Raw genomic sequence first — 20687 nt, forward strand, 5'->3', positions numbered from 1 at the left:
TCTCTACTGGAAAAATAAATCCAACTTCAAGCAAATTAGTTACCTCCTTCTTAAGCACCTCTGCTTGCACTACTCCCAAACGCCTTAGCCGTTGTACCACTGGCTTACTTTGGGGCTTGTGTATGTGTGTGTGTGTGTATACATATGTATACACATATATATGCACACACACACACACACACACACACACACACACACACACACACACATATACATATTAAAAAGGAGGTACGCATCTTAATGACCTTTTCATATGCCTTTTGCTTCAAACAAGGCACCCCCAACTGATAGAGGGCCGAGTCCTAATGATACACCTTCAGGTTTGGGTGTAGAACCCAGTAAAGGATCTAATGATAAGAGACATGCAAGGCTCATCAGAGCCACAAAGAGTTTATTTCGTCATGGGGTTTAGGCACAGATACCAAATGGAGAATTGAAGTTCACTTTAAGTTACTTTTTGGATCTATCACATATATATAAATACATATATGCATACATACATACATGTATGTGTGTGTGTTATGACTTGGGTTCTTGGAGCATGCAAACATATTATGGCATATGAATATGTCATCAAAATGGTGGAAATAAACTTTGGAGAATGTATGGGAAAGCAAATTGCCATTAAAATGAGTATTCTTCTCAAGATATATTATAGGAGTACTCTCTCTTGGTGAAACTTTGTCAAAAAGAAAGATTACTATAGCTCGCCGCCCAAGGTATTCATGCTCTAATGAGACCATCGAGCGCTTGCTATGGTGTTATATTGACACCCACAATTTCTTGCATAGTTTATCTGTGCGTTTGACTACCATATATATATATAGACATATATATATATGTTTGTGTGTGTGTGTGTGTGTGTGTTATATGTACACACACACACACACACACACACACACACACACACACACACACACATATACATATCAAAAAGGAGTTACTCATCTTAAAGACCTTTTCATATGCCTTCTGCTTCAAACAAAACACCCCCAATTGATAGAGAGCCAAGTCCTAATGATACACCTGCAGGTTCATCAAAACCCAGTAAAGGATATAATGATAAGAGACATGCAAGGCTCATTAAAGTCGCAAAGAGTTTATTTGGTCATGGGGTTTAGGCACAGATACCAAACCAAGAATTGAAGTTCACTTTAAGTTACTTTTTGGATCTATCACATATATATATGTATATAAACACATATATACATACATACATACATATGTGTGTGTGTATATGTGCGTGTGTGTTATGTATATGTATATGTATGTATATATATATATGTGTGTGTGTGTGCGTATGTATGTATGTGTATATATATTTGTATATATATATATATATATATATATATATATATATAGAGAGAGAGAGAGAGAGAGAGAGAGAGAGAGAGAGAGAGAGACATACACATACACATATGTAAAGTATATGTATGTGTATGTTTGTGTGTATATGTATATGTATTCTATATGTGTATGTGCATGTATATGTATACGTATATGTGTATGTGTAGGTATATGTGTATATATATATATACACACACACATAAATACATACATACATACATACATACATACATACATATATATATATATATATATATATATATGAATTTACAGCAGTGTGATGAGCTATGGTGGATCAAATGCAAGAATCAACATGATTAGCAAGAAATTAGAAAGTGATTAAGGTAAGATTAGTGTACAATTAATCTAGTAGTATAATGTAGGCATGGATACACAAAAACCAGCAAATTCTCATTAGGCCAATGCCTCAATTTATAGCTTTTACATCCACAAGGTACCAAGCACCCATTCCCACTGATTTCTCCTTGATTTGTGCCACCTCCCCTACATCTGGGGGCACCTTTTCCTAGAATCTTTCCACACCCCTATATTCACTCATGCTACCCTTGATTGAGCTCGATGAGGATGAGGCAAGAATAATTGCTTTGGAGGGTCAAAAAATCATAGGCACAGAAGATCTCCCATTAAGATATTTGGAGCACTCTAGGAAAATGGGGAATCAGGAAGCTCTATATGCTCGGTGTTCTCCTCCTAATCAACACGAAAAATCACCTCATGTGGGGAACCCAAAGTAGGGGCACTCAAGGATGTCCCTCAAGAGGCAATGGTAGGGGTGGTTGCTAGGATGATGGTGGTCACCATTGAGGATGTCCCACAAGGTACTGATGGAGGGAAAGAAGATGATGTGGTGGAGAGGAAGGAAACAATTGATGTCAAGGATATGGAGGTGGAGAGGAAAGACATAGCTGATGTCGAGGATGGGGAGGTGGAGAGGCTCTGGAGAGGGAAGATACAGTTGATGCCGAGGATGATGCGTATCAGGATGATGCAAGGCCACTGATAGTAGGGGTAGGGGGAAAGGGTGGAGAATCTAGGGAATCAATGTGGCGGTGTGATGCAGGAAGATCATATTACACCCAAGGTCAGATGCGAGATGCAAAAGGAGTGGACTAGTGGGGTTGGCTAGGTGGTGGGGGGTGGGCAACTGCTGTAGAAGATATATGAGAAATCATGTAAAGGGCCAAGTAAAAGAGGTGATTTTGAGCTTGTTAAGTTGGGCTCAAAATCAACGGCACAATGAAGGTAGAGGGGTTCATATAAGAGATGATGGAAGGAGAAGGGGTGGCCTGTGCACAAACAGTGGAAGGCCTCCGTGTAGTGAATGGAGATGAAGGGAAACGAGTAGTGGGGAATCTCACGGAGTAGAAAATGGTAATGGAATAGAACATTGACATGTATGGTACAGGGGCTGGGGAGCGAAGGGGTGGGACCCAGCAGCACTATTGTGGTGGCGGCAGAAAGATCGACTAGGGGAATATCCATGATGCGAGTATCAGAGCAATGATGGAGGATAGTACTCTTGGCAGGGCCAATGAGGTGGGCAAGTAGAAGAGTTTCTTATCATGTGAGGAACTTCAAAAATTCCCCTCAATCTTAGTAACATCTTTGGTACCATCTCTTCCATAGTGGCTTTGTGCACCACCCTTGTTGCTCCTTTGCTTTGATGAAAGCATCTTCTTGCAAAAGACAAACATAGACTAACACATGGGTGCTGCCCATGTTTTAATAGCTTATGCATGTGCTTCTCAATATGCTTCTTGTTTCCACCATCTACTTCATCACTCATGACGCATAAATACATATACCAATGTGAACATTGATTTAGGAGAGGTCTTACCACTTGTTTATCAGCATTAATTGCATTGCTGTCGCTCTTTGTTGTGTAGTGAGAGCAACTAGTCGTTGCCAGACTTGCTGGTGTAGTTGAAGGTGCTACTTGCTATGCAGAGGGGCCGTTATAGGTGCTGTTGCCGTCTGACAGATGGTGCAGTCGTCCTGATGGACTGTGCTTCCGTCACCATCGACGGAAGGTGATGTAGATACCGACAGCCCCAGTAGAGGAGAGGGTTGCTTGTTGTAGCTTACAAAGCTATTGTTTAAGCAACAACAACCACCATACACAAGGTGGTAGTCAACAAAAATGGCAAACGGACGTCGACGAAAAACGAAGATGGACGGAATTTGTTGACAAACGGCAGTTGCAGAGCATTTGGTCTTCCCGCCTCCTTTGTTGTGGGGCTAAGGAGAACATGCCAAACATAGCTTCAGAGGCACAGAGAGAGAATCTCTTACCACTCCTTCACGCGGCTCCAAAGCTTCGAGGAAGATTCATGATGGAAAAATAGTGACGGAAATTTATGTTTTTCTTCTTCTTTTTCCTCTTCTTATTCTTCTTCTTCTTGTCGGTGATGAGGATTGTTTTCTTCTTCTTCTTGTCGGTGATGAGGATTGTTTTCTTCTTCTTCCAATCTTCAAGAACTTGTTACCTCCAACGCGAAGTGGAGTGTGCAAGATGATGATGATGATGGAATCTCCTCTTGACGAAGCTCTTTTGTTGCCTTCCTTCTTGATGCATTTTTGCTTCTCACCTTCTTCTACCAGTGTCCTTGATGAGGATGTGAATGGCTTATGATAGTGAGAGAGAAAGAAAAGGGGATTGAAGGGGAACTTAACCTTTGCAAGGCTCTGATACCATGCTAAAATTATGGGGAGTGTGCACAATGAAAGCAATAGTTGATGGCAGGATAGAGCAACATATATGAGAGAGAGCAAGAACACAAGATGTATAGAAAGCATCTATGTTACCTTCTATTTCAGCCACTCCAAAGTTGGCTTGACCTTCACCTTGTGAATGTCTTTATTGTGTTGTGTTACAAAAAGTGAGGCCTCCTGCCTTTTATATAGGGTCCACCAACAAGGGCTAGGGTTGAGCTAACCCTAGATCCCTTTTCGAACCACATGCCCACTCTTTATTTGGGGTGTGTTCACACCTCCTCTTTCTCTCACCCTTTATTACTTGTACATCATATATTTCAACAAGGGAGTCATGGGAGAGGGGGTATGAGCCGACAAGGTAGGGGTGGTAGTAGCCCGAGTCATGATGAGGGGTGGGGGGGATGGGCAAGTTGTGAGGGGTGGGATGGGAAAATAAATAAATAATAAAAAAGGGGGATGGTAGCCGAGCCGTGATGGGGGGTGTGGTTTGGGAGAAGGACGAGAGAGGTGGCTATGTGGGTTGATTCATGAGGGAGGTGAGAGGGTGAGGCGAGTTGTGAGGGGAGAAGGTTGGCATGAGACGAGTGTGGGGTGAGTCAAGAGGGATAGGTAGCTGAGTCATGAGGGGAGGTTGGGGTATAAAGGGTTTATGAGGGGGGTTGGGGTATAGAGAGAGAGGGGGTTTGGCCTGTTCAAGTGGGTAAGATGACAAAGCGCCATACAGTAGGTTAGACAGTTGTTGAAACCATGTTAACCTATACAGAGTGGATAACATGCTCTTAGAATACATTCAATATGTTTTTTATTTTGTACCTATTTTTCACCTTTCATATATGTTTAAGAAGTCTATGAATGCTTTTTTGAACTATTGGTATCATAACCAGTGCCTTACTTTTGAATTAAAGGTCTTTTATTTACATCATGCAAGCAAGGTATTTACGGTCGTGCCACTTAGATCACATTGCTCTCTTGTTCTTTCAGTTGTGACACTCAACAACCTTGTGAGCTTTGTCTTGTTCCTCTTGTTGGTATAGACACCTATACATATCAGCAAAAGCAGATTGGATTGGCCATCACCTGCAAACTTCAGTAGTTGTGTTGGATTGGAAAAAGGAGGAGTGGAGTTTGTGATTGGGCATTTAGGGTAGATTGTTCCATCACACCATAAGTCGATATGGTGCAGGCCTTCTCTCCTCATTTTTTCCGAGTGCATGGCATCTATTCTTGGATCTTTTTTTCGTTTTTGAAGAGGAGCATACTCTTCTTGTAAGTCCATGTGAAGATGGTATAGCCTCTTCTTGTTAGATTCTTTAGTCGCTTGATTGTAGGTTGCCATTGTTTTTCTCTACGTTCTCACAATGCAGCACCTCTTCATGAATCAAAACTTTGCAATGGCAGAGTAAAGGTCTAAAATATTCAAAAGAACAAAGATTTTTTATGGAATATTCGAAGGTAGTTATGAGCACATAGAGTCTTAAATGCGACGTGAGTTACTCCCTTGTGTTAAATGCACATCAGTTTCTTTATTCCTCTACAGATTCACTTTTTGCAATTAGTGCATGTATTTTATTGTTTTTGTTGGATGCGCTTTTCGATTTTATGCATTTTGGAGATGAGAAAAATAAAGAAACTAAGAATTTCTTATAGGGCCCCAAAATGAGTTTCAAATTCTTCTAATGTCAAATGAGCTAAGTATTATTATTTTAGCAAATTTTCATTTCTGTATTTCAAATTTACAATCTTTGTCTTTTCACATTTCTCTTTGATCGTGAATCCTCTTCCCCTCAATGGCAATAACATAGCTATTGACACCAAGGTTCATGATTCTTAACAAGCTAATAAAGATGATTCAAAGTAGTGTTACAAGTGCAATGAGATTGGACATATTGCATCAAATCATCCATGGTCCATGTCAAAGTTTATTTCACTTGGAATAAATAAGATCGATGATGATGATAAAGAATACCCCTACTACGACGAGTATTTTGACTCCTAAGGTAACATGTTAATTTTATTTGATTATTTTTACAATAAATTTTATTTAAGACTTTTGTAAACTTCAAGGAGAGTTTTTATGCATCAAAAGTAGAACTTCTTGGAGGAACCGACCCTTCTATCTTGAACTATGCTTTATGAAATTTTCACTATGTATTAGTCTTGTGGTATGGGACACAAGATCAATCCCATGTGAAGGATTCCGATATGTATCTTTAGATTTATGTGGGATAATTTCTAGTGGTATGGGACACTAAAATTTATTACAGATAGAATTCCTTGATTCATTATCTATCTGTCATAATTAGAGAAGATACTAGACTTTATATACTGTAAGATATTGATCTCTTGTGCTCGATAAGCAAACACGCAACTGAGGTTAGTTGCTACTCCAAGCAGGAGGGATGTTACATAAAGTCCACCCTTTATCTGAACGAGGACGCTTGATGCTAGTGTACCATTCTAGTGAATTGGTATTGTGGGTGACCCCACATTAAATACTAGTTTCCTAGTGTTATTGGTATAGCTTGAGACCATGCTTGATGGGTGTGTGTTGTTGAGGTGTAACAAGTAGTGCCATGCTTGATGGGTGTGTGTGGTCGAAGTGAAACAAGTGGACTACGCTAGACAACAGCACAGGGTCAAAGCGTAACAAGTAGTTTATGAAGATGACATGCCATGCTAATTGAAGTGTAACAAGTGGTAATACATGCCATGCTAGATGATGTGTATAATGATACTCTTATCGTAGTGTAACAAGTTGTGAGTGTATGTTGTGTTTGTGCCAATCAAATTTTTATATTAAGATTAATTATTATGGAGATAGCAATCAATTAGAACAACTAATGTGTTTACATTTGTGAGATAGGTGATGAACAGTATGCATGTCGCACATGGAGGATCTTATTTATATCATCTCGAATTATTATTATTTTGTATTTTTTTTGGCCACGTGCCAAATGATTGTACATATTATTGATGCACGCTTGTGCATGGTGGAATTGCTCACATATGTTACAAGAGTTTCAATTATTTTACACTTAGTGTGTGAACAAGCTCTAGTGCTTGAGCTATTTTTGTAAAAGTGAAAAAGCAAGCCCAATTTTGTACATTAAACTATTATTAGGCTATATATTAAATACAATTTTCAAAATACTTATGTTGTAAATGAAGGAGCTGCATGCATGAGGGGAGAGGTTTCACCCAATAGTGTATTGATGGTAATGTTTACTCTATTTCTTATTCTATGCTATGTTTTAATCTTGTCAATATGCTGTATATGTGAGTTTGATTAATTCTTCAAGAAGTACATGGCAATTACCCTAACGAAACGGAACTATCCTAGTTAAAGAGTGCCTTGTAGAAGAAAGGAGGGGCATGGGTGGAGCTGGACACCAACATTACTCTAATGGAAGCTATTGCCATATATATAGGCAGTGATGTGTGTGAACACACTTAGGACCGCCGGGGCACTTTTTTCCTCCTTAGGAGGTTTTTCCATAATTCTAGGGCTAACTTATCTTTTGTACATTGACACAATCTAATACATTGTGTATTGTGTGCATTCTTGCTTCTTCTTCTCCAAGCTTTGTGTGCTTTCCTGCAACCCTAATTCTAACAATTGGTATCAGAGTAGGCATTGGCTCCCAGGGCTATGCCGCTAGCACCCTCCGACTCACGTTCTCCGATTGAGAAATTTTGACAGTGCAGTTTTCTATAAAACAGGCATACGTATTCTATTGTGGACCGTGCTACATAGCACGAGTTGTTTTCTGTTCAATCTTTGCTTCATTACACGTAGCTTTTGCATCAGTTTCAGTCAGTGGCCATGGCTGATAACAGCAATGATGTATTTCGCATGTTTGTTGATGATAAATTGGATGGAGACAGCAACTACCCACTTTGGGCATACATGATGCAGCATGTTTTGGTTGCAAAAGGAGTGTGGAACATTGTGCAGGGTATGGATGTACGTCTAGGTTCTCTGGATGTAGGATCTGTTGAGGATGTTGCAGGTTCTAGTAGCTCTAATGTTGCTGCTGTTTTACCCACTGCTGAACAAGCTCGTTGGGATGGTAAAGATGTGCAGGCTCATGCCTTGATTGCACTTTCTGTCAAACGTAACATCACTCCACATATTCGTTCAGCTAAAACAGTAAAACAGGCTTGGGATATTCTAGCTGGTATGCAAGTCGTAACGAGGCAAAAATCTCTTACCTACGTAAAGAGATAGAATCAAAGATTATGCAGGAAGATGATGACATGAATGTTTTTCTTGCTGAGATTAAAGATCTCAAGGAACAGTTGATTTCTGCAGGTGAGATTATTCCTGATCATTCTCTTGTGCAGACTGTTCTTCATGCTTTACCTAAGTCATATCAGACTTTTGCTTCCACGTGGAGACTTGTTACTTGAGGACAGACCTGATGTTGTCAAGTATGATACTTTAGTCAAAATAAGCTCTTGCAAGAAGGGCAGTCTAGGCAAAACAGGGCTAGGCAGCGTGCAGTTGATCAGGCATTTGTTGTTGCCCAGCAAAGAAGAAGTGGTAAGGCAGCCCCTTCCACTGTTTCTTCTCTTGTTAGTAGGTCTGCAACTTCTTCTCCTTCCACAGGTAGCAACAATAGGTCTGAGAAGGCTCTTGATAAAGGCAAGAAAAAAATCAGGTGCAATTATTGTAAGGCAACTGATCATGTCATTAAGAATTGCCCTAAGCTAAAGGCTAAAGAGGCAAAGAAGAAAGAGTCAAATGCAACCACAATAGCGGATGCTTCTACAAATGCAGATTCTGTAAATGTTGTGCAGGATACAGAATGGGCGTTTAGTGTGTATTGCCAGTATGACCCATTTGTACATGATGCATGTTTGGCAGTTTCTGTTGACTCTGATATGTATGGTATTTTGACAGTGGTGCTACAAAGCACATTACCTCGCATCGTGATATGTTCACTTGTCTTGAGGCTGTCCCTAATGGGAATACTGTCACATGTGCCAATAATGCTTCTTACCTAGTGAAGGGCATTGGTAAAATTATTCTTACTGCTGCAAATGGTAGCACTTTCATACTTTCAAATGCTTTGTATGTGCCAGGGATAAAGAAGAATGTATTGTCTGTCTCTGTGCTTGCTAGACTTGGACTTGTAGTCAAATTTGTGGATGACAGATGTACTATTCATGATTTGACTTCTGGTGATACGATTATTACATCTGGCACTTTGTTTCATGGGCTATATAGGCTCAATTCTTATGACAAGTGTGTGGAAGATTCAACAAATGCAGTTTTTGATGAAAAGGCAGTTTCAGATGCAAAACTATGGGATGCTCGTTTTGGTCATCTGAACTTTGCTAGTTTGCTGCGTTTGCAGAAATTTGATATGGTTGCTTCATTGCCCCCTCTTGAGGCACCATTAAAACATGTTTGTGAAGGCTATATTTTGGGCAAAATGCAGCGTTCTGCATTTCCAAAGGATGGTTTTGTGCGGGCCACTCGCAAATTGCAACTTGTACATAGTGATGTATGTGGGCCTATGCAAACTCCGTCATTTGGTAAACACTTGTACTTCGTGACTTTCATTACTGATTACTCTAGGCATGCATGGGTATATCCACTGAAGGCAAAGTCCGAAGTGTTTTGTGCTTCAAACAGTTTTTGCTTATGGTTGAAAATGTATCCAATTGTAATGTGGGCACCCTCCGTTCTGAGATCGAGGGGGAGAGTACATGTCTAAAGAGTTTGATGCATTTCTGGCTAGTCGTGGGATAAAACACCAATGTACAGTGCCGTATTCCCCTCAGCAAAATGGTGTTGCTGAGAGGAAAAACAGGTCACTTATGGAGATGGCACGATGTATGGTCAAGAGCCAAGCTTTGCCACATGCGTTTTGGCTTGAGGCTGTCATGTGTGCTACATATGTACTCAACAGGTGTCCCACTAAGGCCTTGCAGTCTGTTACTCCATACGAAGCTTGGCATAGCAAGAAGCCTTCTATTGGTCATTTGTGTGTCTTTGGTTGCTTGGCCTATACTTTAGTGCCTGTGCAACAACGTAGAAAATTGGATGATAAGGCTGTCAAATGCATTTTTGTTGGTTACAGTGCTGAGAGCAAGGGTTACAGATTGTATCATCCGCAGTCAAAGCATATCTTGATTAGTCGAGATGTTGTTTTTGTGGAAGATACTGTGCAACCTTTGTTATCATGAACCAAAGAGACAGGTGTGAGCTCACGGGATGTATGTGATACGTTGTTGCCTCTGTTTACAGGTGGGAATTCAAATGTAAGTCCTAATGAGGCAAATATTCAGCCTATGCAGATTTCAAATGACATCATAGATCACCCTATTTCTGGTGCAGATTTACAGGATGTAATTTATGAGGATAGGGCTGAAAATGAGCAGGCTAGAGGTATGCCTAAATGGCTGGTGCAAACATTGCGTGATAGTAAAATTGATGCACCTATTTCTAGTCGTACTCGTTCACGTTTTCAGCATGCCTCTTATGCATCAGATTGTTATGCTTTGGCTGTGTCTAGTATGTGTGAAGAGGAAGAACCTCTTTCATTTGATGAGGCATAAAAATCAAAAAATTGGTTGGTTGCAATGCAAAGTGAATATGATGCTATAATGAAGAATGGTACATGGTCTTTGTGTGATTTGCCTATTGGTAAAAAGGTCATTGGATGTAAGTGGGTTTTTAAACGAAAGCCAGATGGCAGTGTTGATCGCTATAAGGCTAGACTTGTTGTTGTTTGCAAAGGGTTATGCTCAAGAAAAGGGCATTGATTTTGATGAGACCTTTGCTCCCACTTGTCGTATGACTACCATTCGTAGCATTTGTGCTTTGGTAGCTATAATGGTTGGAATGTACATCAATTGGACATAAAGACTGCGTTCTTGAATGGAGATTTGTATGAGGAGGTGTATGTATCGTAGCCTCGTGGTTTTGTTCAAAGAGGGCAGAAAAACAAAGTGTACAAGTTAAAAAAGGCTTTGTATGGTTTAAAGCAAGCTCCACAAGCTTGGTATGAAAAGATACATGCATATTTGACCGCACATGGTTTTCAGAATAGTCCAACAGAAAGCACTTTGTATGTTAAACGTGTGGATGATGTACATCTAATCATTGCTCTCTATGTCGATGACATGCTGCTCACAAGACCAAATGAGAGTCATATTGCTGATTTTAAGGCTGATTTGAATGTCTCTTTTGAGATGTCAGATTTGGGGCATTTGCATCATTATTTGGGGATACAATTTAAGTAGTGTGATGGAGGTATTGCTTTGTGTCAGACAAAGTATATTGAGACATTGTTGCAGTGATCTGGCCTTGAAGACTGCAAGCCTATTGCTACTCCAATGGAAACAGGTTTGAAGTTGAGTCTTCATGATGCTCTTTGATGTCACACTTTATCAGACAGCTGTTGGTTGCCTCATTTATGTATGCATTACGAGGCCGGACATTCAGTTTGCAGTCTCACAGGTGAGTAGGTTTATGCATAGCCCAGGATCTCAGCATTGGAAGGCAGTTAAACACATCTTTCGCTACTTGAGTGGCGCCATACATCTTGGGTTGTTTTATCCCAAGGGGGGATCGTTGCCGCCAGATTTACATGCTTTTTTGGACTCAGATTGGGCTAGTTTCTATGACACAAGAGTGTCCACAAGTGGTTTTTGTTTCATGCTTGCTTATCGGTAGCTCATGAATATCTTGGTTGAGCAAGAAGCAACCTACTGTGGCCACTTCTAGTTGTGAAGCTAAGTACAAGGTAGCTTTCACAGCTACGGTTGAGTGTGTGTGGCTCAGACGGCTTATGGTGGCTGACTTGGGTGTTGGACAGGAGTCCGCCACCTCTATCTACACTAATAGTCAGAGTGCATTGGCAGTTGCGAGAAACCCAGTTTTTCATGCTCGCACAAAGCACATTGAGGTGCATTATCACTATGTCAGGGAGAGACTCTTAGCAGGAGAGATAGCTTGGCATATGTGCCAACACAGGACAACCTCGCCGATCTTTTCACAAAGGCGCTTCCTCGTGAGAAGTTTGAAGCTTTTCACAAAGCTTTGGGCTTGCTCCCCTTTGTGGACTGATCTAATTCGGGCATGGCACTTCCCTATACATGAGTGCCAGCTCTCATTCACACCATCACTCCTAGGGGAGATTTGTTGCCATATATATAGGCAGTGATGTGTGTGAACACACTTAGTGTTGAAATTTGAGCAAAATGATGAGCTATGGTGGATCATGCACTAGAATCAAAATCATTAACAAAGTGATTAGTAAATGATTAAGACGTAATTAGTGAATAATTAGCACATAGATTAATGTAGGCATGGATACTCAAAAACCAGCAAATTCTCATTAGGGCTATGCCTCAATTTATAGAGTTTACATCAAGCATCAAATCCCATTGATTTCTCCATGATTCACTCCCTGAATATCTCCACCTTTTGCCTGATTCTCTCCACCTCTTCTCTTTTCCCTGAATATCTCCCAGAATATCTCCACACTTCTACATTTCCTCATGCTACCCATTATTCTCTCCCAGCTGATTCTTCTAACCTTTTCACAGGTTCTTTCACAATTACATCTCCTCTTTTACAGTCTCTATCCAAGAGCTTGTTCCCACACACACCCTATTCACTTGTATATTTCAACACCTCCCCTTAAGTGAATACTCCTAGTACACCTAGACCCTATACCAAGTTTGCCTCCCCTTACTTGGTAGTCCGCGACCAGTGTCTACTCCTCCCCTCAAGTTATCTCAGCACAACTGGACCCTGTATCAAGTTTCTCTCTTACTTGACAGTCCGCGACCAGTGCCTCAAGTCCCTAAACTCCATAGTCCTTGACACTCTCTCTCTCTATGTGTCCAAGGCTACTATAAGTGCCCGCGACCTTGACTAAAGTGCTCACACATACATCTACCACTTGGCCTACATCATCGGTGGCTCAGAGGTGGTTTTACTTTATTGGGGTAGGTTACATTGGGTTGTGGGGTCTCTCTCTCTCTCTCTCTCTCAGAAAAGATGATCCGACTCCACTTCCCTTGGAGCCTCCATGAAGTTTGCCGATGTCGTTCCTTCTTCACTGGGTTTGCTGTAGCAGTCTCTCGCCATGTGTCCTGGCTTTTCACATTTGTGGCAAGTGAAGGTCCTCCTAGCAAATGATTAAGACGTAATTAGTGAATAATTAGCACATAGATTAATGTAGGCATGGATACTCAAAAACCAGCAAATTCTCATTAGGGCTATGCCTCAATTTATAGAGTTTACATCAAGCATCAAATCCCATTGATTTCTCCATGATTCACTCCCTGAATATCTCCACCTTTTGCCTGATTCTCTCCACCTCTTCTCTTTTCCCTGAATATCTCCCAGAATATCTCCACACTCCTACATTCCCTCATGCTACCCATTATTCTCTCCCAGTAGATTCTTCTAACCTTTTCACAGGTTCTTTCACAATTACATCTCCTCTTTTACAGCCTCTATCCAAGAGCTTGTTCCCACACACACCCTATTCACTTGTATATTTCAACACTTAGGACCGCCGGGCACTTTTTCCCTCCTTAGGAGGTTTTTTCCCCCGGCTTGTATATACACCTATCATTCTAGGGCTAACTTATCTTTTGTACATTGACACAATCTAATACACTGTGTGTTGTGTGCATTCTTGCTTCTTCTTCTCCAAGCTTTGTGTGCTTTCTTGCAACCCTAATTCCAACAGAAGCAATGGAGATACTAGGATAAAAGATAAGCCAAGCTCCTTCTCCTCGCTAGAGGGGAAAGCTAGGAGGCTTGTGTCAAAATTGCTCAGTGTAGAAAAAAGATTGTGCCTCCTTTCCTTAAAGCCTTCTTGGAGAGAGACATCTCCCCCAAAAGAGATTTAAGGGGCTATTGATTCATTAAAAATTGGAAAAATTCCAGGACTAGGTGGTCCTCAGGGGATTCACCTAAACATATGTAAATGTAGCACGTGAGTTCATCAGGAGGGGTATATTAATTCAAAAAAGTTACAGAATCACATTTACAGGAGGGGTTTTAAAAACCAATTTTGAAAAAAAAATCGTAAGTTTATGAAAAAAGGCTCATTTTATTCATAAAAGTTTGTAAGTGTAAGCCATTTTTTAAATACCCCTTGAACGCACATGATACATAAAATTTCTTAAAGGTGAACCCCCTAAGAGATGGTCTCCCTAATGAGTTTTAGAAAGCTTTCAAAGTTTTCTGATTCATCCTCTCCTTGCCGTGTGGAAGGAAGCTTTCTCATTTAAGCCCTCCCTTCCTCCATTAATGAAGGGGTCATTAAACTCATTCATAAAAAGGATGCCATCGATGAGGAGCAATTGGAGACCTATCCCCATGCTCTCTTCTTCTTACAAAATATTTGCTAAACTCTTAGCTAGATGGCTTTTGGGCAGCTTCATTAGGACTTGTTTGGGGTCTTCTTGGGCCCTTTTATTTGGACACTTAGTGAAATGCTTAAAATGCTAATCAAGCTTTGACCAAGCTAGTGGCCTAGGCCTGAAAATGCATTTTTCCTTTTCTACAAAAAAGAAAATAGGCCAAAAGGTAATCTAATCATTAGATCTTCTGTCCTTGGGAAGGAATATGGACCTAACTGCCTTTTTGTCTTGTAGTGAAGTACCTTTCACAAAGAATGTTTGAAAATTTTCGTCACTTTGTTCCCTCCCTTTTTGGAGGTGCTGCAGATCCCACTCTCTCTCTAAAACGCGTTTAGGGTGTTTTACTTGGGTAAGGGCTTCTTTTTCTCTCTCTAGGAGCCATGGCCTGTAGATCTGGACCTCCTACTCCATCATCCTCTCCACCAGCTCTCATGGAAGAGCTCACCATCCCCTCTTGTGAAGGTACAGATCTACACATCCTTGCAAGCTGAAGCTCTCCATCTCCATCTCACTAGCAAGCTCTCCATATATATCATCCTCTCCACGAGCTCTCATGGAAGAGCTCACCATCCCCTCCTTTGAAGGTACAGATCTACACATCCTTGCAAGCTGAAGCTCTCCATCTCCATCACTAGCAAGCTCTCCATATCTATCTCCTCAAGGCCTCCATTTCCATCTCTATATCCATCTGCATCTCCTCCACCTCCATCTCCATCACCATCTCCATCTTCATCTCCTCCATCACCATCCACATTTCCATCCTCCACCTCCATCCTCCATCTCCATCATCTCCATCACCATCCACATTTCCATCTCTGTATCCATCTACATCTACATCTCCATCACCATCCACATTTCCATCTCTGTATCCATCTACATCTCCATCTCCATTTGCTAGGTACAATGGCTCTACGGGACATCACCAACAAGCAATCAAAGTTTCGCTTGCACGTGGACTTAGATGAGGAGTATGCCACAATGCGAAGTAGTCGAACGAAGGGATGTATTCCTGCTGAGGTGCTACGACTTCAAGGTGCAAAAGCCATTGATCTTTGGACTGATGGAAGCATTTATCCCCTTGATCCACAGACTGGTGCACCTCCCCCTTTTCGTAATATCACGCAGGTCGTACGCTTCTTGGGTGATGGTTATAATGGTTTCTTAGGGTACTGTCAGAGGCTCTATTCTTTGTACTTGCAGGAACTCTCAAATCAAAATCACCTCAGGAAGCTTCTAAAATTATGCAAGGCAGAAAAGGAAGAATGTGCGTCAACTTTCATGGCCACAAAGGAACATATGCTGGCTCGAGTCAAGGATCTAGAGAAGGAGGATGTAGAGCAGAAGATGAAGCTTGATAAAGGTGTGGAAAGGAGGGATCGAGCTATAGAGAACTATCTCCGTCTTCGAAACTCAACTCAGAACCTTCGCCGACGTGTCGATCATTTCACTCACCTCCCCGTGGGATATAATGCAAGGCAGCGAAAGCGCAAGCCTCTGAGTCTTCTTTCCAAAGATGGGGGGGGCTCGCAAGCGACGTGTGCGTCAAACAAGGTAATCACAGCTTCAAAACTAGCATTACATTCCTTTTTCATATAGTTATGTCATTGACTCTGAACTATGTGATGTCCAGGGAATGTGCTAAAGCAATATTAGGTTGTTCCAATACTGAGGAGTCTATCCTTGAGCACATTATTCCAGAGCAGAAAGTAATCAATATGATAACCAATCCAGTAAATGGTGCGGTGCGTGACAGGATTCAAAAGTATTTTCTCGAGGAATTCGAGCAGATTGTCAGTCCCGTTGACATGCTCACTGTGTGTGACATAGCAGGTATCAGTGATAAGGGATACAGGGCTTTGTATACTTGCATCACAGCACGTCTACGAGGCAAAGGAATGACACGATCTATACTTCCAACACCATACAGTATAGTTATGGCAAGGAAGTCAGCAAACAACAATATTGCCGACTTGCTAGGCGGCTATACAGATGGGTGGATGGTAGCATGCCAATGTCAAATTCAAAAGATTTTGCTTACAACAAGTTTAACAATGTTTACGTCAAGGTGGAGGCGCTTCAACGAGCTATGATTCAGTTTTATGATATGACATTAGAGGAGACGGATGGAAAGGCTATATTTGTCCTCAAATTGGATGAATGTCAGGTTGTAAAGGGCCAAAGGGTGGAACGTACAAGTCTGACACTCATGAGCAGGGCATTGAAGCGAAAGAGCTTAGACGGCGAAGATGAAACAGGTGATGCGGAGAATAACTTGCACACAAAGCGACGCAAGCAAGATTACTTTGGAGTGCAGTCTGAGAAGAACATATGGTGGCAGGCGGCATAGACCCTTCCGCACGAGGACCATGACAGTCTGAGGTGGTACTTCACCCGTACAGGTATTCAAGGAGTGATACACAGGCAATCAAATGGTGAAGTCTTGCATGTGCCTGGCACTGGTCACTTTGAAATAGAGTGGCACCTTGGTGGTGATCTCAAGACCCTCAAATGCATGTTGGGAACTAAAAGCGGTGCTAACACTTTGTTTCCATGCATCTTTTGTTGTCATCCAAGGATGCCAAGTGTCGCAGTGGGGTAGGCCAAACAAGCAACCAAGGTGAAAGGTCGTAAGCAGGCAAGTGCAAAGGGCTCAAATCAATTACAAAAAGGGAAGGGTATGCACGTCTGGCTCAATGGAATTATGAGCTGCAATCAAAGCAAGGCACCATCTCGCGCAGAGGAGGATGCTACTTGGAACCCTATTCTTTCAATTCCACTGTCGCGAGTACATGTGTGTACCTTGCACGCAAGACTTAGAATTCTGGACAAATTGTTGATGCTCCACATCAATTATGCTTGGAACATGGAGCCAGAGTCACGGCGAGAACAGGGCATCGAAGAGCTTGAAGTTGTTTTATCATCCGTGGGGCTTCACGCAGGTGCTGTCACCTTCTCTAAGGATCGCAAAAACCCATCAAGTATCCAAGATAACCCTAATAAGATATGTATGGGTGGTGCAAAAGCAAGACACCTGCTCTCAAACTATGGTGAGGCTCAAAGCCATACACATTTTGAATTATGGAAGCAGATTTGTGATGTAACAACCTATCGAGGCAATGAGGCGACACTAGGATTGAAGCGTGCACATGTGTGGGAAGCTTGTGATGAGATGATGAGGCTTCTTGAGCGCCCGTATCTTGATGAAGCAGAGATAGCTACATTCAAGACTTCAATTGACAGATTCACAGAAGAAATGATCGATGCTTGGGAGGAAACTCATATAACACACTACATGCATATTCTCTATGCGCACAGTTCCTTCTTTCTAGATGAATATGGGTCTCTTGCACTCTGGAGCAACCAAGGCATGGAACGATCACATTACCAAGCCAAGGTGGCCTATTTTAAGAACACGGGTCATGGCGGTGGCAAGGTTCGCAGCAATGCGTTTCAGGAAATGTTCAATTGGTTTTACCGTGCACTTACTGGGAGAAAGGCCCAAAAGCGAGCCGGAAATTTGTCTTTGAGGCGCAAAATCATGAAGGTGGTAGGTGCAAGGCGAAAGAGAAGGGTGCAATGCATCAATGGCACGTGAAAGAGCGAGGCAATGGCACAGTGGTCGACTAAGAAATGGCCGCGTGTGGTTACCCACCCAATAATTCTTGTTCGCCACTTTTTGGCGCGTTCATTTTGTAAATTGACTTTTTTGTAATTTTGACCCCCTATAAATATCAGTGAGTTTTATAGTCATTTTTAAAAGTCTTGACTTGTGAGCTCTCTCTCTTCCTCTCCCCTTGACTCTCTCGCGCGCTCTCTCTCTCTCTCTCTCTTGCTCGTGCACTAATATCTCACGCACATGGAGCCCCCAAATGATCCTCCCTCCAATACGCAGGATGACATTTTCAAAGACCTTGGGCCCTTACCGGTGGCACATAGAACTGAAATCCCAAACATTTACCCACAAGCCCAAATGGATCTGGAAGCTGAGCGTGTGAGGCTTGAGCGAGAGGCCCAGAAGCCCAAGAACGCCAAGAAGCGAAGAGATTACACAAAGAAGCAGAGGACATGGAGGCAACTGAGAGAGCAAGAAAAGAAGCCGAAGAGACCATCAGAACACAGGAGGACGAGGCAGCAAAGAAAGCACAGGAGGATGAGGCTGCCAAGAAGGCGGAAGAAGACGAGGCAGTTAGGAAGGCGGAGGCAGATAAGAAGGCTGTAGAAGAAGCTCAGGCCGCCGCAAGCAACAAGAGAAGATTAGCATTCTTTGCTGCGGAGGAGGATTGGCTTAACAGAAAAGCTCACGGATTTGTTGCTGACCTGCGAATGGCCGGATACGAAGATGACACAATTTTGGAAGCGGCTATACAAAGTCTTCGAGCAGAATATACAAAGAGGAGAAATGAAGACACAGTAGAAAGGGAGCACCTGCCGAGCAATAGGATTCTCAATGCAATGCTAGACAGAGTCTTGGCTCGTGCACTTGGTAAAGGAAAGAGAAAACTCTCAGCTGAGGAAGTAGAAAATAAGAGACAAAAGCTTGAACGAGAAGCCAGGGCAGCAAACACACGGAGGCTTCGTGAGGAAAAAGAAAGGAAAGATGAAGAGGAGCGAGTAAGGAAGGAGGCAGAGCAGAGAGCAGCTCAGAAGACTCCATCTGCAACAAAGGCAAAGAAAACTCCAACACCTATAAAGGCTAAGAAGGGGAAAACCATTCCTAAACGCACAGAACCCCCTTCCGCCGATAACTTCCAAGAGCAGCGAGGACAAAAGTTTAAAAATGACACGCTAGCTTGGATTCGCCACGCGCAAGCACCACCGCCCCCAACAACGCAGAAGAAGCAAAGGTGGAGACCAGGGATAGTTGCCCTTAGAGAAATTCGCAAATATCAGAAGACCTGCACACCAATTATTCCGAAGGCACCTTTTGGGCATCTCGTCAAAGAGATTATCCACGACTAGCGCCGGGATGTCAATCGTGTGCAAGCGGCGGCACTAGGCGCTCTGCAACAAGGTGCCGAGGATATTTTGGTTTCGCTTTTCCAAGACGCGGTTTTGTGCATGGTGCATGCAAAACGTGTCACTTTGAAGCCATCTGATCTTCATCTAGCTAGGCATATCCATGGAGAGCAAGCTCTCTTTCACTAGATAGGGGAAGCCTTTGTAATGCAACAAATCCGTGTTTTGTAATCTCAATTTGATTAATGAAAAACCATGTCTATTTTCAAAAAAGTTATTTTCTATTGCAAGTGATTGTCGTCTTGTCAAGGTAATTGTAGTCTTTTGCATGTAATTGTTGTCACTATGTACATTCGACCTCATGTGAACGCTTGTCTGCCACCACCGCCCGTTTGACTTTGGCTCGGCTCGACGGGCCGATTTCTCCTGCGTATGGCCCCAAAAGGGTAGATCAGCTGTGCGGGGTGCGCCGGGGCCGGGGGGCCGGTGGTCGCGCCGTGGAACCTGTGTGCCACGGAGCGACTTTTGCCTGTTTGACCTGGCGAGGGGGCGCCGGTGGTCGCGCCGTGGAACCTGTGTGCCACGGAGCGACTTTTGCCTGTTTGACCTGGTCAAACAGGCAAAAGTCGCTCCGTGGCACACAGGTTCCACGGCGCGACCACCGGCCCCCCCCGGCCCCGGCGCACCCCGCACAGCTGATCTACCCTTTTGGGGCCATACGCAGGAGAAATCGGCCCGTCGAGCCGTGGCAGACGAGCGTTCACAAAAATTGATTGAAACATCATGACAAGACACGACAACAATATATAAACACATCAAGAAGATAAAACTTAAAATCAGCTCAAAAAACATCTTGATGTCATTAATTGTTTGATTTTCACAAAAGGCAAATGAGTACATTGGATCTAGCCAACTCGCTTGATGAGCTTGGTGAAAGCCTCGTGGGTGAGAGTCTTTACTGATGGTTTGTCACCAATGCGTTCAGCTATCTCTTTGGCATCAGTGATGCCTTGTCCAAGGCTAAGGCCACAAAATCCTAGGAAAGACCCTGCACTTTTATCACCAAAGCTATAGATAGCTGCTTCCCTATTTACAAGAATACATTTATGGGCATTTTGGGCTATAGGGGCTTCAGACAGGATGGCGCTTAGGGCTCTGCACTTCAAAAATTCAGCTTGCGCATCATTTGAAAAGTCGTTGTGAATTACGCGAAGCATCTCGGCATTGAAGCTCGGGATGTAGTGCCATAG

General features: G+C 42.5%; 1 long non-coding RNA gene across 1 annotated transcript; it reads left to right on the plus strand.

Moving 5' to 3' along the window:
* Positions 1–15735: 15735 nt before the first annotated feature.
* On the plus strand, positions 15736–16182 carry LOC147642108 (uncharacterized). Its single transcript, XR_015261784.1, has 2 exons — positions 15736–16032; positions 16112–16182. It is a non-coding gene; the product is annotated as an uncharacterized LOC147642108 (long non-coding RNA).
* Positions 16183–20687: the final 4505 nt, after the last annotated feature.

This window comes from Cibotium barometz, chromosome 1 (genome assembly GCF_041138505.1).
Source record: "Cibotium barometz isolate CiBa-2024 chromosome 1, ASM4113850v1, whole genome shotgun sequence".
Taxonomy (NCBI): domain Eukaryota; kingdom Viridiplantae; phylum Streptophyta; class Polypodiopsida; order Cyatheales; family Cibotiaceae; genus Cibotium; species Cibotium barometz.